Source organism: Oncorhynchus keta, unplaced genomic scaffold (genome assembly GCF_023373465.1).
Source record: "Oncorhynchus keta strain PuntledgeMale-10-30-2019 unplaced genomic scaffold, Oket_V2 Un_scaffold_2818_pilon_pilon, whole genome shotgun sequence".
NCBI classification, from domain to species: domain Eukaryota; kingdom Metazoa; phylum Chordata; class Actinopteri; order Salmoniformes; family Salmonidae; genus Oncorhynchus; species Oncorhynchus keta.
Window position 1 is genome coordinate 7,421 of NW_026290901.1, and position 12,344 is coordinate 19,764.

At 46.8% G+C, this 12,344-nt stretch overlaps 1 long non-coding RNA gene across 3 annotated transcripts; it reads left to right on the forward strand.

The window, feature by feature from the left end:
• The first annotated feature begins 1,189 nt into the window (after window positions 1–1,189).
• Window positions 1,190–3,921, forward strand: LOC127928496 (uncharacterized). Of its 3 annotated transcripts, XR_008131303.1 has the most exons (4): window positions 1,190–1,230; window positions 1,427–1,459; window positions 3,457–3,720; window positions 3,820–3,921. It is a non-coding gene; the product is annotated as an uncharacterized LOC127928496 (long non-coding RNA). The 3 variants fall into 3 exon arrangements; XR_008131302.1 differs by lacking the exon at window positions 1,190–1,230 and having other exon boundaries at window positions 1,413–1,459; XR_008131304.1 differs by lacking the exons at window positions 1,190–1,230; window positions 1,427–1,459 and adding an exon at window positions 2,404–2,467.
• Window positions 3,922–12,344: the final 8,423 nt, after the last annotated feature.

The following is a 12,344-nucleotide window of genomic DNA, read 5'->3' on the forward strand; positions in this document are numbered from 1 at the left end:
TGATATTGGTTATGGGGCCACACTAGACTTTATACTAATACATTGGGACTGTGGGGAGTCCAACCCCATATTGATATTGGTTATGAGGCCACACTAGACTTTATACTAATACATTGGGACTGTGGGGAGTCCAACCCCATATTGATATTGGTTATGGGGCCACACTAGACTTTATACTAATACATTGGGACTGTGGGGAGTCCAACCCCATATTGATATTGGTTATGGGGCCACACTAGACTTTATACTAATACATTGGGACTGTGGGGAGTCCAACCCCATATTGATATTGGTTATGGGGCCACACTAGACTTTATACTAATACATTGGGACTGTGGGGAGTCCAACCCCATATTGATATTGGTTATGGGGCCACACTAGACTTTATACTAATACATTGGGACTGTGGGGAGTCCAACCCCATATTGATATTGGTTATGGGGCCACACTAGACTTTATAATTATACATTTGGGACTGTGAATATTCTCACCCGTTGAATGAAGAGGACCAAGGTGCAGCGTGGTGAGCGTTGATATTCTTTTATTTAATAAATGACGCAGACAAAAACAATAAACACTACATAAACAAACCGTGAAGCTAAAGACTATGTGCCCTAAACAAAGTCAACTTCCCATGAAGAAAGGAGGGGAAAAAGAGCTACCTACCTAAGTATGGTTCCCAATCAGAGACAACGATAGACAGCTGTCCCTGATTGAGAATCGTACCCCGGCCAAAAACATAGAAATACAAACACATAGAAATACAAAAACATAGAATCCCCACCCCAAATCACATGTTTAAATGCAACACACCTTCCTTGTCACGTCAAAGCAACAACATGAGCCGCGAGTTGGTTCCATGAAAGATACATCAGATAATTATTATCACTCATGGAAATACAGCAAGGCAATAATGTGTTTTATGTAACCTTCAGGGGCAGCAGGGTAGCCTAGTGGTTAGAGTGTAGAGGTGGTAGGGTAGCCTAGTGGTTAGAGTGTAGAGGTGGTAGGGTAGCCTAGTGGTTAGAGTGTAGAGGTGGTAGGGTAGCCTAGTGGTTAGAGTGTAGAGGTGGTAGGGTAGCCTAGTGGTTAGAGTGTAGAGGTGGCAGGGTAGCCTAGTGGTTAGAGTGTAGAGGTGGTAGGGTGGCCTAGTGGTTAGAGTGTAGAGGTGGCAAGCCTAGTGGTTAGAGTGTAGAGGTGGCAGGGTAGCCTAGTGGTTAGAGTGTAGAGGTGGCAGGGTAGCCTAGTGGTTAGAGTGTAGGGGTGGTAGGGTAGCCTAGTGGTTAGAGTGATAGAGGTGGTAGGGTGGCCTAGTGGTTAGAGTGTAGAGGTGGTAGGGTAGCCTAGTGGTTAGAGGGAGAGGCCAGGGTAGCCTAGTGGTTAGAGTGGAGAGGTGGTAGGGTAGCCTAGTGATTAGAGTGTAGAGGTGGCAGGGTAGCCTAGTGGTTAGAGTGGAGAGGTGGCAGGGTAGCCTAGTGGTTAGATAGAGGCGGTAGGGTAGCCTAGTGGTTAGAGTTTAGAGGTGGCAGGGTAGCCTAGTGGTTAGAGTGGAGGGGTGGCAGGGTAGCCTAGTGGTTAGAGTGGAGGGTGGCAGGGTAGCCTAGTGGTTAGAGTGGAGAGGCGGTAGGGTAGCCTAGTGGTTAGAGTGTAGAGGCGGTAGGGTAGCCTAGTGGTTAGAGTGTAGAGGTGGCAGGGTAGCCTAGTGGTTAGAGTGTAGAGGTGGTAGGGTGGCCTCAGTGGTTAGAGTGTAGAGGTGGTAGGGTGGCCTAGTGGTTAGAGTGTAGAGGTGGCAGGGTAGCCTAGTGGTTAGAGTGTAGAGGTGGTAGGGGCCTAGTGGTTAGAGTGTAGAGGTGGCAGGGTAGCCTAGTGGTTAGAGTGTAGAGGTGGCAAGCCTAGTGGTTAGAGTGTAGAGGTGGCAGGGTAGCCTAGTGGTTAGAGTGTAGGGGTGGGGTAGCCTAGTGGTTAGAGTGTAGAGGTGGTGGGTGGCCTAGTGGTTAGAGTGTAGAGGTGGTAGGGTAGCCTAGTGGTTAGAGTGAGAGGCGGCAGGGTAGCCTAGTGGTTAGAGTGGAGAGGTGGTAGGGTAGCCTAGTGATTAGATTGGAGGGGTGGCAGGGTAGCCTAGTGGTTAGAGTGGGAGGCGGCAGGGTAGCCTAGTGGTTAGAGTGTAGAGGCGGTAGGGTAGCCTAGTGGTTAGAGGTAGAGGTGGCAGGGTAGCCTAGTGGTTAGAGTGGAGGGGTGGGGAGGGTAGCCTAGTGGTTAGAGTGGAGGGGTGGCAGGGTAGCCTAGTGGTTAGAGTGGAGAGGCGGTAGGGTAGCCAAGTGGTTAGAGTGTAGAGGCGGTAGGGTAGCCTAGTGGTTAGAGTGGAGGGGTGGCAGGATAGCCTAGTGGTTAGAGTGGAGGGGTGGCAGGGTAGCCTAGTGGTTAGAGTGGAGGGGTGGCAGGGTAGCCTAGTGGTTAGAGTGGAGAGGTGGCAGGGTAGCCTAAGTGGTGGCAGGGTAGCCTAGTGGTTAGAGTGGAGTGGTGGCAGGGTAGCCTAGTGGTTAGAGTGGAGTGGTGGCAGGGTAGCCTAGTGGTTAGAGTGGACTGGTGGGTAGGGTAGCCTAGTGGTTTGGAGTGGTGGCAGGGTAGCCTAGTGGTTAGAGTGGAGTGGTGGTAGGGAGCCTAGTGGTTAGAGTGGAGTGGTGGTCCAAGCCTAGTGGTTAGAGTGGATTGGTGGTAGGGTAGCCTAGTGGTTAGATACTAGGGTAGCATAGTGGTTAGAGTGGAGTGGTGGTAGGGTAGCCTAGTGGTTAGAGGGAGAAGGTTTAGGGTAGCCTAGTGGTTAGAGTGGAGGGGTGGTAGGGTAGCCTAGTGGTTAGAGTGGAGTGGTGGTAGGGTAGCCTAGTGGTTAGAGTGGAGTGGTGGTAGGGTAGCCTAGTGGTTAGAGTGTAGAGGTGGCAGGGTAGCCTAGTGGTTAGAGTGGAGTGGTGGTAGGGTAGCCTAGTGGTTAGAGTGTAGTGGTGGCAGGGTAGCCTAGTGGTTAGAGTGTATTGGTGGCAGGGTAGCCTAGTGGTTAGAGTGTAGAGGTGGCAGGGTAGCCTAGTGGTTAGAATGGAGAGGCGGTAGGGTAGCCTAGTGGTTAGAGTGAGAGGTGGTAGGGTAGCCTAGTGGTTAGAGTGGAGGTGGCAGGGTAGCCTAGTGGTTAGAGTGGAGGGCGGTAGGGTAGCCTAGTGGTTAGAGTGGAGTGGCGGCAGGGTAGCCTAGTGGTTAGAGTGTAGAGGTGGTAGGGTAGCCTAGTGGTTAGAGTGAGAGGTGGCAGGGTAGCCTAGTGGTTAGAGTGGAGTGGTGGTAGGGTAGCCTAGTGGTTAGAGTGGAGAGGTGGCAGGGTAGCCTAGTGGTTAGAGTGGAGTGGTGGCAGGGTAGCCTAGTGGTTAGAGTGGAGAGGTGGCAGGGTAGCCTAGTGGTTAGAGTGTAGAGGTGGCAGGGTAGCCTAGTGGTTAGAGTGTAGAGGTGGCAGGGTAGCCTAGTGGTTAGAGTGTAGAGGTGGCAGGGTAGCCTAGTGGTTAGAGTGGAGAGGTGGCAGGGTAGCCTAGTGGTTAGAGTGTAGAGGTGGCAGGGTAGCCTAGTGGTTAGAGTGTAGAGGTGGCAGGGTAGCCTAGTGGTTAGAGTGGAGAGGTGGCAGGGTAGCCTAGTGGTTAGAGTGTAGAGGTGGCAGGGTAGCCTAGTGGTTAGAGTGGAGAGGTGGTAGGGTAGCCTAGTGGTTAGAGTGTAGAGGTGGCAGGGTAGCCTAGTGGTTAGAGTGTAGAGGTGGTAGGGTAGCCTAGTGGTTAGAGTGGAGAGGTGGCAGGGTAGCCTAGTGGTTAGAGTGTAGAGGTGGCAGGGTAGCCTAGTGGTTAGAGTGTAGAGGTGGTAGGGTAGCCTAGTGGTTAGAGTGGAGAGGTGGTAGGGTAGCCTAGTGGTTAGAGTGTAGAGGTGGCAGGGTAGCCTAGTGGTTAGAGTGTAGAGGTGGTAGGGTGGCCTAGTGGTTAGAGTGGAGAGGTGGTAGGGTAGCCTAGTGGTTAGAGTGGAGTGGTGGCAGTGTAGCCTAGTGGTTAGAGTGGAGTGGTGGCAGGGTAGCCTAGTAGTTAGAGTGTAGAGGCGGCAGGGTAGCCTAGTGGTTAGAGTGTAGTGGCGGCAGGGTAGCCTAGTGGTTAGATGTAGAGGTGGTAGGGTAGCCTAGTGGTTAGAGTGGAGAGGCGGCAGGGTAGCCTAGTGGTTAGAGTGGAGAGGTGGTTCAGCCTAGTGATTAGAGTGGAGGGGTGGCACAGCCTAGTGGTTAGAGTGGAGTGGCGGCAGGGTAGCCTAGTGGTTAGAGTGTAGAGGTGGTAGGGTAGCCTAGTGGTTAGAGTGTAGGGTGGCAGGGTAGCCTAGTGGTTAGAGTGGAGGGGTGGCCAGCCTAGTGGTTAGTGTGGGGGTGGCACAGCCTAGTGGTTAGAGTGGAGAGGCGGTAGGGTAGCCTAGTGGTTAGAGTGTAGAGGCGGTAGGGTAGCCTAGTGGTTAGATGGAGGGGCAGCAGGGTAGCCTAGTGGTTAGAGTGGAGGTGGCAGGGTAGCCTAGTGGTTAGAGTGGAGTGGTGGCAGGGTAGCCTAGTGGTTAGAGTGGAGTGGTGGCAGGGTAGCCTGTGGTTAGAGTGGAGTGGTGGCAGGGTAGCCAGTGGTTAGAGTGGAGTGGTGGCAGGGTAGCCTAGTGGTTGAGTGGACAGGGTAATTTAGTGGTTAGAGTGGAGTGGTGGCAGGGTAGCCTAGTGGTTAGAGTGGAGTGGTCAGGGCTAGCCTAGTGGTTAGAGTGGAGTGGTCAGGGTAGCCTAGTGGTTAGAGTGGAGTGGTGGCAAGCCTAGTGGTTAGAGTGGAAGGTAGGGTAGCCTAGTGGTTAGAGTGGAGTGGTGGTAGGGTAGCCTAGTGTTAAGTGGAGTGGTGGAGCCTAGTGGTTAGAGGGAGTGGTGGTAGGGTAGCCTAGTGGTTAGAGTGGAGTGGTGGTAGGGGTAGCCTAGTGGTTAGAGTGGAGTGGTGGTAGGGTAGCCTAGTGGTTAGAGTGGAGTGGTGGTAGGGTAGCCTAGTGGTTAGAGTGTAGAGGTGGCAGGGTAGCCTAAGATGGAGTGGTGGTAGGGTAGCCTAGTGGTTAGAGTGTAGTGGTGGCAGGGTAGCCTAGTGGTTAGACTGGAGTGGTGGCAGGGTAGCCTAGTGGTTAGATGGAGTGGTGGCAGGGTAGCCTAGTGGTTAGAGTGGAAGGCGGTAGGGTAGCCTAGTGGTTAAGTGTAGAGGTGGTAGGGATAGCCTAGTGGTTAGAGTGGAGGGTGGCAGGGTAGCCAGTGGTTAGAGTGGATGGCGGTAGGGTAGCCTAGTGGTTAGAGTGGAGTGGCGGCAGGGTAGCCTAGTGGTTAGAGTGTAGAGGTGGTAGGGTAGCCTAGTGGTTAGAGTGGAGGTGGCAGGGTAGCCTAGTGGTTAGATGGAGTGGTGGTAGGGTAGCCTAGTGGTTAGAGTGGAGTGGTGGCAGGGTAGCCTAGTGGTTAGAGTGGAGTGGTGGCAGTGTAGCCTCAGTGGTTAGAGTGGAGTGGTGGCAGGGTAGCCTAGTGGTTAGAGTGTAGAGGCGGCAGGGTAGCCTAGTGGTTAGAGTGTAGTGGCGGCAGGGTAGCCTAGTGGTTAAGTGTAGAGGTGGCAGGGTAGCCTAGTGGTTAGAGTGGAGAGGTGGTAGGACAGCAAAGTGGTTAGAGTATAGAGGTGGCAGGGTAGCCAGTGGTTAGAGTGTAGAGGTGGCAGGGTAGCCTAGTGGTTAGAGTGTAGAGGTGGCAGGGTAGCCTAGTGGTTAGAGTGTAGAGGTGGCAGGTAGCCTAGTGGTTAGAGTGGAGAGGTGGTAGGGTAGCCTAGTGGTTAGAGTTTAGAGGTGGCAGGGGAGCCTAGTGGTTAGAGTCTAGAGGTGGTAGGTAGCCTAGTGGTTATTATGGAGTTGCGGCAGGGTCATTGGGGGGAGTGGTTAGAGTGTAGAGGTGGCAGGGTAGCCTAGTGGTTAAGTGGAGAGGTGGTAGGATAGCCTAGTGGTTAGAGTTAGAGGTGAGGGTAGCCTAGTGGTTAGAGTGTAGAGGTGGCAGGGTAGCCTAGTGGTTAGAGTGTAGACAGCCTAGTTAGAGTGTAGAGGTGCAGGGTAGCCTAGTGGTTAGAGTGGAGAGGTGGTAGAGTTTTAGCCTAGTGGTTAGAGTTTAGAGGTGGCAGGGTAGCCTAGTGGTTAGAGTGTAGAGGTGGTAGGGTAGCCTAGTGGTTAGTGGAGAGGTGGACTAGTGGTTAGATAGAGGTGGCAGGGTAGCCTAGTGGTTAGAGTGACAGAGGTGGTAGGGTAGCCTTCAGTGGTTAGAGACAGAGGTGGCAGGGAGCCTAGTGTAGAGAGTGGAGATGGCGGCAGGGTAGCCTAGTGGTTAGAGTTTAGAGGTGGCAGGGTAGCCTAGTGGTTAGAGTGTAGAGGTGGTAGGGTAGCCTAGTGGTTAGAGTATAGAGGTGGCAGGGTAGCCTAGTGGTTAGAGTGTAGAGGTGGCAGGGTAGCCTAGTGGTTAGAGTGGAGAGGTGGCAGGGTAGCCTAGTGGTTAATGACAGAGATGGTGGGTTGCCTTCAGTGGTTAGAGCGTTGGACAGTAAGAAGGTTGCAAGTTCAAACCCCGAGCTGACAATGTACAAATGGTCGTTCTGCCCCTGAACAGGCAGTTAACCAGTACACTAGGACAGAGTTGAAAATAAGAATTTGTTCTTTAACTGACTTCAGTTTAAATAAAGATAAAATAAATAACTAGGCATGTCAGTTAAGAACAAATCATTATTTACAATGTGTTAGTGACGACGCTGGGCCAATGGACGCGTTCTATGGGACTCTCAATCAGCCGGTATTGGATCCAACCTGGATTCAAACCAGGGACTGTAGTGACACCTCTTTGCACGATGGTGTTGAGATGCAGTGCATTGACTGCTGACCACTTCAGGAGCTCAGCTTTGTCATTACAGGTGTAGGATCTTAATTTGAGCCAGTTCTGCAACAGCAGACAATTAACCCTGCAGCAACAGGAAATATTAATTATTATGTTGATTTTAATTCATGTGTGTGGGGGGCAAATCAAGTCTGACATTTCAAACCTCTGATACACTACAAGTTAGCATTTACTGCTTTGCAGGAAGATTCTCAGCAACAAATTAGTCATCAAATTAAGACCCTACATCTGTATGAAGAGACATGTCAAGGAGAGCGTGTTGAATTCAAATATAAGGAGACTGTATACATGACTACACAACATTGAGTCGATATTTGTACTCAACATTAGTCTGGGTACGTAGTGACAGAGATGGTGGTGTTGAACCTCTTCAGTGTAGTGACAGAGATGGTGTTGTTGACCCTCTTCAGTGTAGAGACAGAGATGGTGTTGTTGACCCTCTTCAGTGTAGAGACAGAGATGGTGTTGTTGACCCTCTTCAGTGTAGAGACAGAGATGGTGTTGTTGACCCTCTTCAGTGTAGAGACAGAGATGGTGTTGTTGACCCTCTTCAGTGTAGAGACAGAGATGGTGTTGTTGACCCTCTTCAGTGTAGAGACAGAGATGGTGTTGTTGACCCTCTTCAGTGTAGAGACAGAGATGGTGTTGTTGACCCTCTTCAGTGTAGTGACAGAGATGGTGTTGTTGACCCTCTTCAGTGTAGAGACAGAGATGGTGTTGTTGACCCTCTTCAGTGTAGTGACAGAGATGGTGTTGTTGACCCTCTTCAGTGTAGAGACAGAGATGGTGGTGTTGACCCTCTTCAGTGTAGAGACAGAGATGGTGTTGTTGACCCTCTTCAGTGTAGTGACAGAGATGGTGTTGTTGACCCTCTTCAGTGTAGAGACAGAGATGGTGTTGTTGACCCTCTTCAGTGTAGAGACAGAGATGGTGTTGTTGACCCTCTTCAGTGTAGAGACAGAGATGGTGTTGTTGACCCTCTTCAGTGTAGAGACAGAGATGGTGGTGTTGACCCTCTTCAGTGTAGAGACAGAGATGGTGGTGTTGACCCTCTTCAGTGTAGAGACAGAGATGGTGTTGTTGACCCTCTTCAGTGTAGAGACAGAGATGGTGTTGTTGACCCTCTTCAGTGTAGAGACAGATATGGTGTTGTTGACCCTCTTCAGTGTAGAGACAGAGATGGTGTTGTTGACCCTCTTCAGTGTAGTGAAGAGAAGAAGTCTCTGTTGTAGTTGTATAGTATGTTAGTAAGTCCACTCACTACTTGTATAGTCTGTATCTCCACTCACTATTTGTAGTTGTATAGTCTGTATCTCCACTCACTACTTGTAGTTGTATAGTCTGTTAGTAACTCCACTCACTACTTGTAGTTGTATAGTATGTTAGTAAGTCCACTCACTACTTGTAGCTGTATAGTCTGTTAGTAACTCCACTCACTACTTGTAGTTGTATAGATGGTGTTGTTATGTTAGTAAGTCCACTCACTACTAGTAGCTGTATAGTCTGTTAGTAACTCCACTCACTATTTGTAGCTGTATAGTCTGTTAGTAACTCCACTCACTACTTGTAGTTGTATAGTCTGTTAGTAACTCCACTCACTACTTGTAGTTGTATAGTCTGTTAGTAACTCCACTCACTACTTGTAGCTGTATAGTCTGTTAGTAACTCCACTCACTACTTATAGCTGTATAGTCTGTTAGTAATTCCACTCACTACTTGTAGCTGTATAGTCTGTTAGTAACTCCACTCACTACTTATAGCTGTATAGTCTGTTAGTAACTCCACTCACTACTTGTAGTTGTATAGTCTGTTAGTAACTCCACTCACTACTTGTAGTTGTATAGTCTGTTAGTAATTCCACTCACTACTTGTAGCTGTATAGTCTGTATCTCCACTCACTACTTGTAGTTGTATAGTCTGTTAGTAATTCCACTCACTACTTGTAGCTGTATAGTCTGTTAGTAATTCCACTCACTACTTGTAGCTGTATAGTCTGTATCTCCACTCACTACTTGTAGTTGTATAGTCTGTTAGTAACTCCACTCACTACTTGTAGCTGTATAGTCTGTATCTCCACTCACTACTTGTAGTTGTATAGTCTGTTAGTAACTCCACTCACTACTTGTAGTTGTATAGTCTGTTAGTAACTCCACTCACTACTTGTAGTTGTATAGTCTGTTAGTATCTCCACTCACTACTTGTAGTTGTATAGTCTGTTAGTAACTCCACTCACTACTTGTAGCTGTATAGTCTGTTAGTAACTCCACTCACTACTTGTAGCTGTATAGTCTGTTAGTAACCCCACTCACTACTTGTATAGTCTGTACTCCACTCACTACTTGTAGCTGTATAGTCTGTTAGTAACTCCACTCACTACTTGTAGTTGTATAGTCTGTTAGTAACTCCACTCACTACTTGTAGTTGTATAGTCTGTTAGTAACTCCACTCACTACTTGTAGTTGTATAGTCTGTTAGTAACTCCACTCACTACTTGTAGCTGTATAGTCTGTATCTCCACTCACTACTTGTAGTTGTATAGTCTGTTAGTAACTCCACTCACTACTTGTAGCTGTATAGTCTGTATCTCCACTCACTACTTGTAGTTGTATAGTCTGTTAGTAACTCCACTCACTACTTGTAGCTGTATAGTCTGTATCTCCACTCACTACTTGTAGCTGTATAGTCTGTATCTCCACTCACTACTTGTAGTTGTATAGTCTGTTAGTAACTCCACTCACTACTTGTAGTTGTATAGTCTGTTAGTAACTCCACTCACTACTTGTAGCTGTATAGTCTGTATCTCCACTCACTACTTGTAGTTGTATAGTCTGTTAGTAACTCCACTCACTACTTGTAGTTGTATAGTCTGTTAGTAACTCCACTCACTACTTGTAGCTGTATAGTCTGTTAGTAACTCCACTCACTACTTGTAGTTGTATAGTCTGTTAGTAACTCCACTCACTACTTGTAGTTGTATAGTCTGTTAGTAACTCCACTCACTACTTGTAGTTGTATAGTCTGTAACTCCACTCACTACTTGTAGTTGTATAGTCTGTTAGTAACTCCACTCACTACTTGTAGTTGTATAGTCTGTTAGTAACTCCACTCACTACTTGTAGTTGTATAGTCTGTTAGTAACTCCACTCACTACTTGTAGTTGTATAGTCTGTATCTCCACTCACTACTTGTAGTTGTATAGTCTGTTAGTAACTCCACTCACTACTTGTAGTTGTATAGTCTGTTAGTAATTCCACTCACTACTTGTAGTTGTATAGTCTGTTAGTAACTCCACTCACTACTTGTAGTTGTATAGTCTGTTAGTAACTCCACTCACTACTTGTAGTTGTATAGTCTGTTAGTAACTCCACTCACTACTTGTAGTTGTATAGTCTGTTAGTAACTCCACTCACTACTTGTAGCTGTATAGTCTGTATCTCCACTCACTACTTGTAGTTGTATAGTCTGTTAGTAACTCCACTCACTACTTGTAGTTGTATAGTCTGTTAGTAACTCCACTCACTACTTGTAGTTGTATAGTCTGTTAGTAACTCCACTCACTACTTGTAGTTGTATAGTCTGTTAGTAACTCCACTCACTACTTGTAGTTGTATAGTCTGTATCTCCACTCACTACTTGTAGTTGTATAGTCTGTTAGTAACTCCACTCACTACTTGTAGTTGTATAGTCTGTTAGTAACTCCACTCACTACTTGTAGTTGTATAGTCTGTTAGTAACTCCACTCACTACTTGTAGTTGTATAGTCTGTTAGTAACTCCACTCACTACTTGTAGTTGTATAGTCTGTTAGTAACTCCACTCACTACTTGTAGTTGTATAGTCTGTAACTCCACTCACTACTTGTAGTTGTATAGTCTGTATCTCCACTCACTACTTGTAGTTGTATAGTCTGTTAGTAACTCCACTCACTACTTGTAGTTGTATAGTCTGTTAGTAACTCCACTCACTACTTGTAGTTGTATAGTCTGTATCTCCACTCACTACTTGTAGTTGTATAGTCTGTTAGTAACTCCACTCACTACTTGTAGTTGTATAGTCTGTAACTCCACTCACTACTTGTAGTTGTATAGTCTGTTAGTAACTCCACTCACTACTTGTAGTTGTATAGTCTGTTAGTAACTCCACTCACTACTTGTAGTTGTATAGTCTGTAACTCCACTCACTACTTGTAGTTGTATAGTCTGTTAGTAACTCCACTCACTACTTGTAGTTGTATAGTCTGTTAGTAACTCCACTCACTACTTGTAGTTGTATAGTCTGTTAGTAACTCCACTCACTACTTGTAGTTGTATAGTCTGTAACTCCACTCACTACTTGTAGTTGTATAGTCTGTATCTCCACTCACTACTTGTAGTTGTATAGTCTGTTAGTAACTCCACTCACTACTTGTAGTTGTATAGTCTGTTAGTAACTCCACTCACTACTTGTAGTTGTATAGTCTGTAACTCCACTCACTACTTGTAGTTGTATAGTCTGTAACTCCACTCACTACTTGTAGTTGTATAGTCTGTTAGTAACTCCACTCACTACTTGTAGTTGTATAGTCTGTATCTCCACTCACTACTTGTAGTTGTATAGTCTGTTAGTAACTCCACTCACTACTTGTAGTTGTATAGTCTGTTAGTAACTCCACTCACTACTTGTAGTTGTATAGTCTGTATCTCCACTCACTACTTGTAGTTGTATAGTCTGTAACTCCACTCACTACTTGTAGTTGTATAGTCTGTTAGTAACTCCACTCACTACTTGTAGTTGTATAGTCTGTAACTCCACTCACTACTTGTAGTTGTATAGTCTGTATCTCCACTCACTACTTGTAGTTGTATAGTCTGTTAGTAACTCCACTCACTACTTGTAGTTGTATAGTCTGTTAGTAACTCCACTCACTACTTGTAGCTGTATAGTCTGTATCTCCACTCACTACTTGTAGTTGTATAGTCTGTAACTCCACTCACTACTTGTAGTTGTATAGTCTGTAACTCCACTCACTACTTGTAGTTGTATAGTCTGTATCTCCACTCACTACTTGTAGCTGTATAGTCTGTTAGTAACTCCACTCACTACTTGTAGTTGTATAGTCTGTTAGTAACTCCACTCACTACTTGTAGTTGTATAGTCTGTAACTCCACTCACTACTTGTAGCTGTATAGTCTGTATCTCCACTCACTACTTGTAGCTGTATAGTCTGTTAGTAACTCCACTCACTACTTGTAGTTGTATAGTCTGTTAGTAACTCCACTCACTACTTGTAGTTGTATAGTCTGTTAGTAACTCCACTCACTACTTGTAGTTGTATAGTCTGTTAGTAACTCCACTCACTACTTGTAGTTGTATAGTCTGTA